Source organism: Phragmites australis, chromosome 11, assembly GCF_958298935.1.
Source record: "Phragmites australis chromosome 11, lpPhrAust1.1, whole genome shotgun sequence".
In the NCBI taxonomy this organism is placed as follows: domain Eukaryota; kingdom Viridiplantae; phylum Streptophyta; class Magnoliopsida; order Poales; family Poaceae; genus Phragmites; species Phragmites australis.
The window spans coordinates 26,557,096-26,570,176 of NC_084931.1; the positions used below are offsets into that span (position 1 = coordinate 26,557,096).

Consider the following 13,081-nt stretch of genomic DNA (forward strand, 5'->3'; position numbering starts at 1 on the left):
CTATTTCCTTTTTTTTTCAACCTAAAATGCTTTGTGCATCGACTCTTTTGCCCCTTGCTTTAAGGATCTGATGCTATTGGCTCTGTATTTTTATTATTAAACTAAGAACCTGATATTGTTGGATAAAATTCAAAATTAGACAACATATATGAGCGTATTTACCAAAATAGATAACATGTAGTTGTGTTTATTAATTTAGCATTCGTATTCGGCAAATTTTCGGTACACCGTGTACTGAAAAAGCCATTTTTGACATACGGTGTGCTGAATACGACACTATTGCTCGTATTTGGCACATCATGTGCCAAAAATGGACTGTATTCAGCACACGGTGTGCCAAATACGGGCAACAGTGCCGTATTCGTGCCGAATACGGGCAACAGTGCCGTATTCGACACACTGTGTGCTGAAAATGACTTTTTTTACACGGTATACCAAAAATGAATTTTCGGTACACCGTGTATTGAATACTAATGCTAAATTAATAAATAAGACTACATGTTATCTATTTCGGCAAATACGCTCATATATATTATCTAATTTTGAATTTAATATTGTCGAACTATGAACTCTATACGTTTAGGACATATTGATGGTTGACATATATGGTTGCATGGATGTCGGTTAAATTTGTATGAACGTTGTGTTTCTGTCATGTATGTTTTATTAAATTTTTGTGTGTCATTAATGATTAATGGTTGATGGCTATGTTTGTGTAAATGGGTATGTTAAATTTAATCATGCTTCAGCCAAACATGTGCAAAAAGGTCATGTTGATTTTTTTTTAAAAAGTCTATCATTATATCAAAGAGTAAATTTTATAAACCTACAACTATTTGTATATTTATAACACAAAACTATAACTTTTGAGAACTATTTCACAAAACTATAACTACTTGTGCCTTTAGTAATGCAAAACTATAACTTTTTTTGTATGGTCTCACCCGTCAACCATACATTACTCGTTTTCCCTATTATGCTGAAAATGTGTGGCTAACGGATGGTATTATGCCAAAAAATTGTAATTTTTTGTTACTAAGAGTATAAGTAGTTATAATTGTATAAAATAGGTTTTAGAAATTGTAGCTTTATGTTACAAAGATACAAATAGTTATAGATTTATAAAATTTATTTTATATCAAAGGACTGACTTGTTCGGCCCTGATTGATTCCCCTTCTACCGCGGGTTCGTTCGGAGGGGAGGGGTGAATATTGGAGAGACAAGTGATCAGGCATATTAAAACATCAATGGTGAGCAATAGCATATCTAGGTTAACCTTGAAGCTTGGATGAACCTATTTATGTGGCCAGATAACCATCTGCAATACTGACTTTGTACTAGCTCTAGCCAACCCCTCATGTAGCAGCCCAATTAGCCAAGTGGCAAATTTGCCTATAACTTGGTTGGCTGGCTGCACAACTACAACATGTTTGGGGGGCGCCATTTGAAGGCACTAAGGTTTTTTGCAAGAAGCAGCACGCGGTGCAGGTACATAGAACCAAACTTCTGTTTGCCAACAATTATTTCAATTTGTTCTCCTTCAATGCGTTCCTTCACCGACACTCTAGTAAGTAGATGTCATGATCATATATAGACATTCCTTGTCGTGTTCTTTTTCCTTGATAAATTTAATGTGCTCGTTTAGTGAATATTATCATATTGGTCCAAGTTAGCACATTTTCGGCCTATCAGGCAAACCATTTCATAGATCAAGTTGAAGACCTAGTAAGTATGGTCGAGCCTAATCACATGTATTTGGTTGTTGTACGCCAAAACAATGTGCGATTGGTGAAGAACTTAGTGGCTATAACCGGTTTCTTTAGAAAAACACAATAAATAGGAAAAAGGAAAAGTAGTAAGGTGGACAAACCCTAAAACGGGTGGCGTTCCTTGCTACATTTTGTCATCAACTTTGATCATGATCTACACTTCGACAATTAACAACTATTAACCTAGGAAATGATGGAAATAAAAGTAGCATATCAAGCGCTGACGACCTATGTCAATGTGTTAATCGTGTTATGTGCACATGGATCTTTGTCAACATGGTGAACTGAATTGTCAAATCTACATGTTTGTTTCCCGTATTGTGACCATGTATCAACTAGTTCGCTAAATATTGTTAGTTCTTACGAGCTTCGCAAACTAACACTTCAATTGCAGGTTCGAGGTGTAGAGAAAACAAACGCAACATATTGGGGCATCATTGATTCGTTTGTTTACCCCTTTTAAATAAAAGTTCATCCTTTGCAGGCTCTTGGACCACCTACCTATGAGCTAGGACTAATTTGTTAATCAGCATGACTCTTACAACAACGACAACCCCCTAGGGTTTCCCCAATGCTGCCACTTCGGTCCCCCTCCTCCATCCCCTCCAGCGACCTCGCCGGTGGCAAGGAAGAGCAGGGACCCGCCCTCTTCCTAAATCTAGCACTAGATTGTAGGTTTAGCTTCTAAATACAAAAACAATAGATTTGTTTAACCAGATCGAGGGGAAGGGAGGGCCACTCCTCTCCGGGAGAACTTTCTTGCTCTCCTTTCCGGTATATCTGTACTTTCCTCTACGCTTGCAGATATGCCTTTAGTGGTTGTCGGGGTAGTTCCTCATCCTAAAGGATTCGTAAACGACCCCTACCCTTGAAAACTTGTTTTCTTTTGAGGGACGGAATTTACTTAAATTCAAGAGGGACTTAAAGGATTTCTAACTTAACTGTCCTTCAGTAGCTTAGTGGTAGAGCGGTCGGCTGTTAACTGACTGGTCGTAGGTTCGAATCCTACTTGGGGAGATTTGATTCATTCAGAATTTGGATTGATAGTTATAGCTTTTCCGAGACTAGCGACCCCTGTCCTTCTCGTTTTTCTTTTCTAAAGATGCAACAGAATCGTCAAACGGGACATCAAAAGTGGGAAGTTGATTGTAGGATTTCTATTCCTCACTCTTGTATTGGTGAACTTGGTTCGGAATTACACTGCACGCTCCTGTCAAAACATTGAACTAGCAAGACATCAAAAGAAAGATTTTATCACCCATTAAAAACACTAAAATACCAAAATGAACAGGTCCGGTTAAATTTCACTAAGGTGAAAAAAACAGCGGCCCAATCGCGATGGAAAAATTGTCATTTTTTTAGCAATTTCAGCCAGGAAATTGGTCACAATCATAAAAGACCAAAACCGGAGGTGCTTAAGGTAAAGTAGAAGGAACATACTTTAATTGATGAGAGATTTTGGATAAGAGTTCATTAAAGGAGCTAGCCAGTTTCAATGTCAGGAAGGGAAAGAAAAGAGCTGGGTTTCTAACAAACACCCGTCCTATCTAGAAAGAAAATTAACGAATCCTAATGCAAAGGGGCGAGAAACTCAGAGTTCCCCTTGTGTGTATTTAGCCTCTAGTAATGGTTCCCCTTCCATGTTCTCCGCCAGGGCGTCCTCGCTATGTCGCCCGACGCCCCTTCGTCCGTCATCATTCAACATCCTCCTCTGCCTCTTCATGACGCTCTATGTAGGACTCGCGGCCAGGCGAGAGGTGTGTAGCACGACGTACATGCCACCGCCGTGCACCACGCTACCAACGGCATCTACGGTGGAGACTGAACTAGGGTGCCTTGCGACCTCTGGGAGATCCGCCCCTGATGGATCCGTCCTCCCCACCAAGCTGCAAGATACATTGATGATGAAAACATGTTGAGGTCCTTCACGATCTCAGGGAGCAATGTCCCTGTCAAATCCATCACCTCGGGAGCTTGTTGATGGCTACTTTATCGATGCGTGGTTTCAAGTTCCATGTGCCTGATCTGAATCTAGCTACTGCCACCAACAACGCCAACGTCCATCATGCCCTCCTTTAGTCCATCAGTAGCAACCTCTTTGGTGTGCGTTTTGGAGCCTCCAAAGCCAAATACGAAGCTGGGGTGGATGCTCTCCGATGTGCATACATGATGGGTGATGAGCCACAGCTTCAGAAGCAGAAGAAGCCACATGGGGGACCCTATTGACCTTGCCAAAGCTAGGGTTCTCATTTTTAGATAAAGGAATTAATTTCGGTCTTTTGCATCAACCGATATACAGTCTCTTGTTTATTATTATATAGTTCATGCTGGACCATTTACGAATTAGAAGGAAAGAAAACGAAAGTCATTTCGCATCGTACGTCGCACCATGTCTCTTGTTCATTATTACATAGGCTCGTCATGTAAGATGTAAAGGATCAGAAGGAAAACAAATAAAAGGTAGCCATAAGGATTAGCCACATATTCTATAATTAAGCCTCTACCTATTTTTGGTGAACATATCTATGGCCAACACCTCCAAAGCATGGCAAGCCTTCAATAAGTCTTCCCTTTAATCCTCCTTCTGAAACAGCCTCTAGAACCGCAACCAATAGCTCCCTTAAAAATTCCTTGCAATATGGTTATATTAGGAGTATGTTTGAATATTATATATTCGACAGAGCTAAAAAAGATGACTGCTACCTCCACTAGCATCTTGTTCTTAATTCTCGCTCCCTTTTCTCTTAGCAAACTGCCCATAATATGACTCATATTGCTAGGTTTTTTAATACATAAGGTAATAAATATTATTTGCCAACAGGTTCTAGCAAAATGGCATGACAAAAAAAGATGATTAATGGTTTTATTATGATTGTAAAACAACACTTTTGGTTTCTATTACAGTTTTTTTTGAACAAATTATCCTTGATTAAAAGAATCTTTAGTGGGATCTTGAGTTTTCACAGACATTTGGCAGTGATAATGGTAAGTCATGATATCATTTGGTTATATATGGATTGAACTGAGAATAGTATATGTGCTTGTAAATCCCACCTAAAAATATCTTGTTCATTACATAATTGAATAGAAGCTATTTGTGACATCATATGATATCACGACCAAGCAATTAATTTATCTCCTACAATCGGTCTTTAGAAGGAGAGGTTTAGCGACAAAGATTGCATTACCTCTGCCACCGTGGCTTGTTTCCTTCGGACCATATTATACAATATCGGATATTACACATTGAGAGAAGTACTATCCAACCATCTATCATTCTATAACATAGTCTGGCAGCCATTTTAAATATGGAAGGAACCCCATTTGAGAAAGTCATTTTTAACTTTCACGAGCCTTGACCAGAAATGAGAATCACCTGGTTTCCCGTCCACTGGGTAATAGTTTTACCATAAAGATATTTGTTTCTAAGCATTCTTTGTCAAACCCCATCCTCATTAAGTAGGTGATAAGGCCACTTGCTAAGAAGGTAAATATTCTTAACAGAGAAATCGACAATACCAAGTCCTCTATGTTGTTTTGGTTGGCAAAGAATGTTCTATCTAGTAAGTCTATATATTTTTTTATTATGGTTATCCCCTTGCTAAAAGAATTTCTATCAAATATAGTCTAATCTTTTAAGTATTCCCGGGAACCTTAAAGAATGATATCATAAAAATAGAGAGACAACTTAAGACTGAGTTAACGAGCACTAATCCGCCACCTGTAGACATAAGTTTCCTCTTTCAATTACTTAATTTCTTCTCGAACCTCTCTTTAACCCCTCTCCAATCCTTATATTTTTTAGTTTCCTATGTATCATTGGAATACCAAGATATCGTAAGAGTAACTGTCCAATATCACAAGTAAATAATTATGCGAATTAGTCCTCACGTTTTTTAGCATCACCATAACAGAAGAGCTCACTCTTATAAAAGTTTATTAGAAGCCCGAGAGTTGCTCAAACACACGAAGTATGAGCTTTATATTTTTAACCTTTTCAATATCATAATCCATAAAGATAATAATATCATTTACATATTATAGAATTAATAAATCAACTTTCACTAAATACGGAACAACTTCATTGATCTGTCCATCCTCCTTGGCTCAAGAATCAAACATGCACCGAGTTTGCGGCAACGTTGGTAAATCATGTTCTGCGTGGAGTCTCTACTACCTGAGATGTACAGGTCCTTCCAGAAGTGTCCATGCCTTTGCTTTCGATCGGGTCAATCATGGGTCCCGTTTCGGGTCGCCGTCATTGGTGCCCTAGATTTATCGAAGGTAGGCACAATTGTTTGAGCCCGATGAACCTCGTCACAAATCTACAGGTCAACAAACTTCAACCTCATGTGCATGTCCAAGTAGACAGTCGGGAAGGCCGCCGTCAGATCAATCAACAAGCACGGATGAGGCCCCAAGATGTCAACATCGCGGTACGTTTGGCGCCTTACCGTTATAGATGACCTCTAGCTGGTCCCATCGAAGACATCGTCCACTGATGAAGGTACCGCCTCAGGGATTGCCCTGTTGCAGTATCTAATGCTATCAAGGATCAAAGAGGCGATCGGACGTAACCCGCGCAAGCTTTCATAATCAGAGTGTTAGTACCACTTCTGTAATCAAGCGTGGCACAAAAACCATCTCGGTTACATATAGGTTAGTTAAACAGGCTAGACAGGCAAATCTTTCGCCTTGTTCCTGTGAGGCTTTAGCTCATAACACACTGTGTTCAGTGCGCTTGGCACGTGCAAACTCTCAATAGGACACCACAGTATAGCCTTGTAATGTTTTTTACGATTTTAATGAAATTCTTTATTTAAAAAAAGTTCATCCTTTCCTTTTCGTATGTGGATTGCTGTTGCCCCTCCAAACGGCATCTGACGTCAAATATCCCACTCACACGCAAATCCTGTTACGAGCGTGCATGTGAACTTTCTCCCACTCACACGTAAATCCTAATACGAGCGTGCGCGTGACTTATAGCGAACTTGTTTGTGTCCAATTTAGAGGTGGGCGAGCGGCCAGCGAGATGTGAGGAGGGGGGCGCGGCCTGTGGGCCGAGACCAAGAGGGAGCGGGGAGGTTCAGTGGATTTTATTGTGAGGTCAATGTGAATTTATGTTGAGAATTTTGTTTAAAAATTTGTGTTGAAAACTTTTTGTTGAAAAAAAATTTGTATTAAATTTTTTTCTCGATAACTTATGTCGATAACTTTTACTTAATTTTTTTTAAAAAAAACTTTTCAAAAAAAGTTATAGATGGAGAGAACTTTCAAAAAAAAATTGCTAGTTGACTTCCAGCGTCCGGTGAATTAGGCACGTCCCCACTCACACGGAGCCTGCCTTTTACACCCCATCGAGCTTCTGGCGCATGCATGCACGCTCCTGTGCAGCCAGTGCATAGTACAGCGCGTAGGAACAGTAGCGCACGCACGCATAGCAGAAACCGAAAAAAAAATGCTAGAGAAAGCACAGACGCCGAAACGGGGCTACAGTAACGCTGTAGTGTACGGTACTCATACGATGCGTAGAGAGCACGCATGCCAAGTATAAATACGTATTTGTGTGCTGACTAGCTACCTATACTGGATCGCACTCGCTCTGAACCACCCGGGCACGGGCCATAGAAGCTTGGTAGCTTAGCAATCCATTTACATGGTGTAGCCCATGGTTTTCTATGGTGTTCCGATGGTAAGGAGAAAGCCCCCGTGGGGGGGGGGGGTGATTGTTAGCAATGCTAGCATCCTGCCAAGTTTAGTTTATCAAGAGTCCACGTATAACTACGATATAACCAGTAGCAACGTCAAGCCAATCCACTGTCCAGGCCGAAAGTCCGGTTCCAGTTTTCAGTTTTCAGCAATGCAATGCGTGAACTCCTCTCCCAAGTGACCAAGTTCAACATCTTTGTCACTTTGTTTTCTTTCGAGCAATTCTACTAGGCTTTCACATCACTTGACCCCGTCACAAGGTGCTCGATGCTCGATCGTGCGCCATTTTTCTTTCACCGACTGACCGACCCTTGCTATGTCCGTTGCGAAATTCTCCTCTTCCGTTCCTCCACCTAACCTGGCCGGGCAGTAAAGTATGTAAAATTTGATTTTAAAAAAAATGCGTATACTATTTTGAACGTAGGGAGTAATGTTCTGCGTGTGATTGACCTAAATGATCAGGACTTTAAATTATCTTTAACAAATACTTAAAAATCTATCTCCTATAACACTATTACAACATCTTTTATTTTTTTCATCTTCAACACCTATCTTATTTTCTATCTTTCTTTATTCTGCTCCTCATCTCGAGCCCACAGGCATAATCAGAGAACAGTGTTGAAGATCGCTACAGTATTCAGCAAATTTGCTTCTTCTGTTTTCTTGTGCTGGTCCGACCGTATCCCTGTTGAGATCGATGCTGTTTCGGTTGAAGATGAGAACATATGCTACAGTAATCCATAAATTGCTGTAGCATTAGGTTTCTAGATTTTACAGTTTTCATTAAGGATGCCTTAATCAAAACGGCAAAGCGAGGAAGAGATCTAAGGGCGGCTCGTTACGTGCGTACTTGGATGGACTTGATGGATGCGATCGCGACGTGGACGTACCGGCGGGCGAGGATTTGGAGTTTCTCGCGGGGGTCTTGCGGTTTTCATCACGATCCCCCTGCCGACGGGTGGATGGGTGGGTGGGTGGGCGATGGATGGAAACGGGGAATTGGATCCCTCGCTGTCAAGCCCCACGCCGCGGCCCCGTCCCGTTCGACGTTACCAACTGCCACCCAGTCCCCACCCTTACGCATACACAACTACACCCGTGCCTAGCGGATTGGTTCGACGTGCCACGAGCTGTGCAGCCAGATTGATTCGAAGTAATAGATCGGTTCAACAGTGGAAAACTACCCCAGCTGTGTGCACAAGTGATACAGAAACTGAGATAATTTTTATTCCTATAAAAAAAACTAGTACATCTTCGTCGGGTCCTACTTGGAACGCAAATATGTGTTTTCCCAAGCACCGAGAAAACTGAGCTGTCTCTTGCGAAACTCCTACCTTTCAAGCATACATAAGAGTTCCAATGATTACAGAATTATCAGACGTGTCGATCTTGGTGATTTGATTTAGCTCTTGGTTTTTTCAAGCTCTTTGATGGCAGAAGGTCCACGATAACTTAACAGGCATTGATTCCCAGTTTCCCACTACTGCTAGATCGATGTGAAGTGCGTTTGAGGATTGGGATGAAGCTTGCACCGGGAGAATTTACCTTGGACTCTTGGAGGAGGACTAGACTGGACGTCCCGCTGCGGCTGGCACCTGTATGAGCGCCGGCGCGCGTGGATGTGCAGGAATCCTGGTTCTTTCGTCAGGAGTGGTGTGCGGTGTCGAGTGGCGATTGATCGCTAATGCGCGGCCACTTCCGACAGAATAATTAAAGCGGGCGACTCGGAAGAAGAACTCGTGTACCTTTCAGATCGATTGCTACCCCAAACCTGTCCGGATTCGCTGTGGCCGAAGAGTTTGGGTGTTCTGATCTCTGAGTGATGATATAGCCCTTAGCATATACAATAAGATGTTTAGAGGATATGAAAATAGAGGTTTTTTTCTCAACTGCAGTAGTATAGGTATTTAGATAGGGAACAAAGTATTTACTTAAATATCACTGTTTATATTAGTGTTAATAAGATAATTAATTATATTTAGATATCTGTATTTTTATTTATATTAAAAATTATATTTGTATGCATATATTTAACACTTTTTTTTAAACACATAGCTATAAGCACGTAGCATTATTCGTGCATAAAAAGAACTGCAAGCTACGAGCGCCGCCGTTGAAGATCCAGGCTTCAAACGATGGTCCCTTTCGGAATAACTTTAGCTGGTACGGCTCGCGTCGCGATGTACTTGTGTTGCCAGCCAATGACAAGGGCCCTGTGCGCAACTCACAGTCCAAGGGACCAATGTTAACGACAGATCGCGCGATGATTAACAAATCTACGTTAGGCTTGAGCGCTGCCGAATCAACAGAGGCCACGTAACGGGGTTACGGGGTAGCATTTATCAACAGTCAGACAGCTTAGGGCTCATCCGGTTAGGCTGAAGTTTTTTAAAAAACTATTTTTAAAAGTTGTTATTGAAAATTTATTTATAAAAAATAATTGATTTTAATACAGATGAAATATATAATATATATATATATAATATATTTTAAAATATCATCTCTCAGAAGCTATATAAGTTTCTCTAAACCAACTTCTATTTTTAGTAATAGTAACAGTTTTTATTTCTTAGAAGTTATTTTCAAAACAGATTCTTTAGATAAACACTTTGTTTCTAAATAACAAAATCCAACCGAAGCTGAACCAAATATAGCCCTTAAAAAGCCATCGGTCGTCCAATCCAAGCCTCCTATGGTGCTTGTACAATTTTCCACTCCGGCTCAATAGGTTGCCACACGCTCATGCCCTTGCGATTTCCTACTCCGTTCTGCTTGCCTCCTCCGTCGGCTCACAATTCTCTGCGTGCGTTCATTGAATTTGAACACGGCCCAGTCCCTGGAGAAAAAGGCTGCTTCACAGTCCCCCCCCCCCCCCCACTATTTCTCCCACTAGAGCCCCATTGTCTGCTTGTCCCTATAGCCATAAACAACTCATTTCTGATTTTTCGATTTTTGTAAGTACTCCATGATCTGTCGAGCGGCGAAAAAAAAGTACATACATACAATTATTCGATCTGTATTTTTGTGTTTTCTATTGACCAGTGACAGATTGATTAGGTTCTCTCGCATGTCTGTGTGATGTGCACTGTGCAGGGCCAAATGGCCAATGACCTCCCAGTTCCAAATTCCATATATAGAGCTCTGGAACGTTTTCCTAGTATCCTCCTTCGGGCATAGATCCAAGAGCAAGGAGATTGCTCTTTGGGGTAATGAAGGGATGCCACGAAATAAACTAATCCCATCTTTTTTTCACAAACTTCTGATGGCACCATCACATGATCTCACAAAGAACCAAATGAACGTTTTGAATGCATGTAAATCTCCATTGCCAGGAAGAAAGTACACGGGATGCTGACAAAGAGCAGAGCCAGCGAGGGAAGAAAAGATTCCCAGCATACTAGTATTTGTTTGGTCGAAAAGGTACCCTTTTTCTCTGGTTTTTCTATGACAAAAGTGACTGGTTTTCTCGTTTCTTTCTGGGAGAAGAAACAAAGGTTAGGGAATCTTGTGCGCGGTGGTGTTTCATCAGCATCCATCGGTGACAGTTGATGCAGTTGAAGCGTTGAATGTTGCTGGCGTTCAAACTTCAAAGTGTGGTGTATGATTTCCTCGTTCAGAAAAAGATGAGGTCATGGCCAGGGCAAAGCTACCGTAGCGGTAGCGTAGTCGAGTGCACTGGTACTTAAAAAAATAAAATGTTAGTTATTATTAATTTAATTTTTATCTCGTGTACATCATATAATTAAAAAATATACATCATCTAGATTTATATATATTAAAATGTACAGTCAAATCTTTAAAGCTCAGCTTTGCTCCTGTTATGGGCCAAGCAAGCATCTGATGCTGGCTATGGCGAAAATGCATTCGACTTGTGTGTGGACGTGATAGGTTCTTGATTCTTCCACTGGAGTAGTTGAGCCTCGAAGATGTTCACAGCGTTTCTTTGAGCTAACAGGTTTACTGAAATTGGAGTAGTAACTTTTGACTGGACGATGGAGGGGGCGAGGGGGACTCAAACTCTCAAAGCTTACACCTACGTGGGCAAAATAATGTAAGTAACACGCTAACGGGGAGACTCACAATATGGACACAGATATCATCTGAAAAGAACAATATTACTGAGATATTGTGGCGATTATATTTGTTTCGGTGCTTGATGCCTTTTTTTAAGACGAGTGCTTGATGCCTTGATGGCAAGTGAAAAGTGGACGGGTTTTGGTTCGTTTATGCTAATGTAGATCCAGATCTATAAAATATGGAAGCTTTTCATCTTCTTCCTTCTCATCCTCATTTTCTTTATTTTCCTTCTCCTACTCTTATTATCTTTTATCTTACATGTCTAAAAATTAAAAGGAGCTTAGTGCTTCTAAGGTCATGTTTGTATGTTTGTTTACTACTTCTGGTTCTGCTTCTGCTGCTGTCAGAATTCAGAAATCAGAACAAATGGCGTTCTGGAGAAGTGACTTTTGGAGAAGTCAGAACCCTGCTTCTCAGGAAAATAAACTAAAGCTGAAAAGTTCGCTGAGAGACGCTTTTCTGAGAAGCTATATGCTGAGAAGCCAAAAATTTGTTGTAGAAGCCAACAGTCTATTTCTAAAAGCAGCTTTTCAGAAAAACTTAAAAGCAGAAGCTCAAACAAATAGGTCCTAAGTGCTACCAGCCCGGTGGATTCGTCGCTAGCCTCGGTAGGTCATGTTTGAAGATTAATAACGATGAAAATGAAATAGTGCCATGTCGAATCAACATCTAGCCCACTTAGAAAGTTAACAGGCCCTTTAGGTCATTTCCAACTATTTTTCCTTTATTTCTTTTATTTTTTCTCATCTCTAACAGATTCTATTTGTAAAGTTTCGTGAAGAGAAATGAGAGAAAATCACAAGATAAAAGGAATGATATTGGAAATTCCTTCGTGAAGAGAATCGTGAACAGAAACTATTGAAACGCTAAAAAGAACGAGGTCTGCCCACTTCACTTCATTCCTTCCCACCTGATTGTTCAACTTTTGGATGGAGAAGCCTCAGGCCGTGCACCTCCTGCTTGCCCAGCTTCCTCTAGTATCCTCAGGGCCTAAGGATGTAGGTTGGACTAGGCCAACCCAACGACCCACTACCCAGAACATAGATCATGGTGTAATTACCCTATAGGGCTGACCCACTAAAATTTTGGGCCAAAGGTCGGTCCAACACTGATGTTGTTGGGTAACCCAATTCGTGAGTTCATCTCGAGATCCCACTTGACCGCCACTGCACCGTCACCGCCACTTCCTCCACGACCACCAGTGCTGCGTCGCCGCCGCTTCCTCCATGACCACCAGCGTTGTAGCTGTGAGACCCTTAAACCCAGGATCTCCTATGCCTCATGTATTAGTTCCTAGATCAAGTAGCTAATACACACAGTATAATAGTTGTAGTATCACAATAAAAATTTGTACATAAATACTAAGGTTTAGAGTACAAAAGGCTTACAAACCATACATGAATAATACAGTACTGGCCGAATGGCCAATAAAACACAACGGAAAGCAAAGACCCAAAGTCACAAGCAGTTAGGGTACGAACACGACTTCTAAGACTACTCTTTATCCTCGCCTTCACCTCTGGCG

General features: G+C 41.0%; 1 non-coding gene across 1 annotated transcript; it reads left to right on the forward strand.

The window, feature by feature from the left end:
- Positions 1-2,714: 2,714 nt before the first annotated feature.
- TRNAN-GUU (transfer RNA asparagine (anticodon GUU)) lies at positions 2,715-2,787 on the forward strand. The gene has a single exon. It is a non-coding gene; the product is annotated as a tRNA-Asn (tRNA).
- Positions 2,788-13,081: the final 10,294 nt, after the last annotated feature.